The following is a 3,430-nucleotide window of genomic DNA, read 5'->3' as shown; positions in this document are numbered from 1 at the left end:
AGGAGAGGAGAGGAGAGGAGAGGAGAGGAGAGGGGAGGCAGGCTCCCAGGAGCAGCATTAACAAGCAACCTCAGCGAGCAGCCAAGGTGAGAGCTCCGGGCCTGCTCCCAGCTCTGCAGACATAGACAGAGATTGCTGCTATGTGTGTGTGTGTGTGTGTGTGTGTGTGTGTGTGTGTGTGTGTGTGTGTGTGTGTGTGTGTGTGTGTGTGTGTGTGTGTGTGTGTGTGTGTGTGTGTGTGTGTGTGTGTGTGTGTGTGTGTGTGTGCATGCTCATAATGTGGTGTGTCTACATTGACTGTCTGACATTAATAAAATGACAAGTGACCCCCCCCCCCCAGCACCACGCATGCACGCACGCACGCACACACACACACACACACACACACACACACACACACACACACACACACACACACACACACACACACACACACACACACACACACACACACACACACACACACACACACACACACACACACACACACACACACACACACACACACACACACACACACACACACACACACACACACACACACACACACACACACGCTTAAATGAAGACACATATCATATCAGGTTCATTTTCAGGTGTTCTGCGGAACAGTTGGAAACAATGCTTCCCCAGAGAGGCGGAATAAAGATGAATCACACAAGCAGGTGTATTTTGGGCTTTGTGGTAGAGGGATTGTGTTTACAGAAAGGTTGGGGTGCTTTGCAACCAACTAGCTCCTCTACCCTTTCCTCGCCTCCAGCCCAACCAACTCACTCTGGCGGGTGACATTTAAGGCACGTTTGACAGGAGCGACATTCAATGCTGCCTTTGCCATCCTGCAGAGATCTTTGGCTGTCGTGGTCTGTGGAGAAGATGCATATTTGGGTGAAAAATAACACATGGTTGATGTGGCATATTTATAGAACAATATAAATACATCATACTGGCATGCTTCATGCACTACTGTTTTTTGACATGGTCTATCTAAACATTTTAGATTTTGGTAGTTTATCCACATAATGAATGAATGAATAGTTTATTTTCGGTCTTTGTTTACAGACAAATCAAAAACACACTTGTGTGGACTTACAATTATAATTTTTTTATCACAAATGTACATATTCAAAGTAAGCGCACACACAAAATCCAAAATCAATGACAGAAAAAAGGAATATGCTGAAGCACATGCTTATTTTAGCCTATCCTTTACAATTCTTATATATGATTAATAATAATAATAATAATAATAATAATAATAATAATAATAATAATAATAATAATAATAATAATAATAATAATAATAATAATAATAATAATAATAATAATAATAATAATAATAATAAATACATATATGATTCTTACAATACATTTAGAGAATCTGCCTTATATATGGCAGCCAATAATCTAACATATAATAAAAGTATACAAAACAGATTCAATTAGTAGAGATCAGATAATGAGATCTGAAGAACTTTCTTTCTTTCTAATAAAACGTTCTGAAGGCAGAACTACTATTGTGAACATCAACATACACATGCACACATACATACACACATTGTGGTAATAGCCACCAGCTTATCTTATACATAATTACACATGACACATGACAAATCTAAATGTAGGCGAGTTAGACATGCTTTCTCTCTCATTGACAGGATAATGGTATTGCATACCACACTGACTGGGGAGAAAAAATTATTCCTTTCAAATGACTCATTTCGTAGGACTGGTAATTAATTTGAGGCTAATTGAGAGAGAGAGAGAGAGAGAGAGAGAGAGAGAGAGAGAGAGAGAGAGAGAGAGAGAGAGAGAGAGAGAGAGAGAGAGAGAGAGAGAGACGTTGAGCATGTGAATAGTACTTTTGAAATAAAGGGCAGGGGGAGGAGGGGAGCAGGTAGAAGGGAGGCAGGCTCCCATCTCCTCCTCCTCCTCCTCCTCCTCCTCCTCCTCCTCCCTTCCTCCACTTTAGTGTAAATATGTCACACAGCTAGACACATCTAGACTGACTCGTGTCACATGAATACACCCACCCTCCTTGAACATAACGATACGCATCCCACAGCGTTGTATATGTGTGTGTGTGTGTGTGTGTGTGTGTGTGTGTGTGTGTGTGCGTGTGTGTAATACAGTATGTGTCTTGAGCCGTGTGTTAATACACTGGAAGCAGCTGGTGAGATGAAGCAGCCGAGCGTTTATAGCGGGGCGGGCCGGGGCCCATTTGGGAGAGTTAGGGACATCTGCAGGGGGGGGGGGGGGGGGGGGTTGTAAAACAGGAGCGAGAGGGAGGTGGCATGGGTGAAGGGGGTTTGTGGTGGTGGTGAGGTGTGGCGGTGCTTTGAATCCAGGCAGGAAGCCAGAGGGGAAGTGGGTTCTGTGGGCAGACGGGCATCATGCAGTGGAACCCCCCGGTCAGACACGTCTCCTCCAACCATACAGGCACAAAAGGAACGTCGGCAGGCAGAAAAAGGGATCCTTTGTAGTGGAAAATCTTACCTTACTTTACTTTATTCATGCATTATTGTATGAAGTATTGCATATATCCAAATTACACTTATTTTTTACGACATCTGTATAGTGATTGATCAAAATTGTGACTGGTTGTCAGGAGAATGCACACAGATATGTTCAATGTCCTGGTTTATGTAAAAAAAAACACCTGTTATCTGTATGAACACTCAGCACTAAAATGTCAAATGCCCTGCTGGAAAGAAAATAAAACCATGAGGGCATAGTCCACCACTAATGGACACAGCCAGTGACAGAGGAACGGGTAGCAAACATGGGATCAACAGAGTTGTGTCTCATAGCACGCAGGTGTATTCAGAGAATCTGGGTATATAAGATGATGTGTGATTCATGGTATTCAGTGATCTGCAGATTAACTCCGGTTTTGTTATCTCAATAAAACTGCATTCCTGTGAAAGCCTCAGATTGCTTACAATCTTGGGTGTGCTGTATACCCACGCTACTGTACCAAAGACAAGAACAGCAGAAGCTCTTCCACAAAGCAAACATGCACGTCGTGCAATGACTGAGTACTGTAAATGTGAGTAAAAAAATCTATCTCCAGAAAGCGCTTTATGAATTACAGTACGCCTCACATTCACTCACCGATGGCGGAGGCGTTGTGTATAGCGAACGCCTAGAAGAATCGTAAGACAGACATTCACAGCCGTTGTTCGTCAAGATTCAAGATTGTTTATTGTCATGTGCACACAGTTTGCCGTACAAGGAAAAACTGACTTTGCTAGTCCGCCCACAAAATCACACAATACTTACTTATTTGTTTTACAATTTAAATACAAGCGAGTGCTAAAAAAATAAGGTAAAAATGTATACATTTTTTTAATATATTTTTTTTGTATCTCTCTTTCTCCGATTTTTCTCTGTTTTCTCCCCGTCCCAATTTTTGTCGTTGTGCCAGTGAGGT

Source organism: Notolepis coatsorum (assembly GCF_963971535.1).
Source record: "Notolepis coatsorum genome assembly, chromosome: 12".
Taxonomy (NCBI): domain Eukaryota; kingdom Metazoa; phylum Chordata; class Actinopteri; order Aulopiformes; family Paralepididae; genus Notolepis; species Notolepis coatsorum.
Note: the sequence above shows the minus strand (reverse complement) of the source record.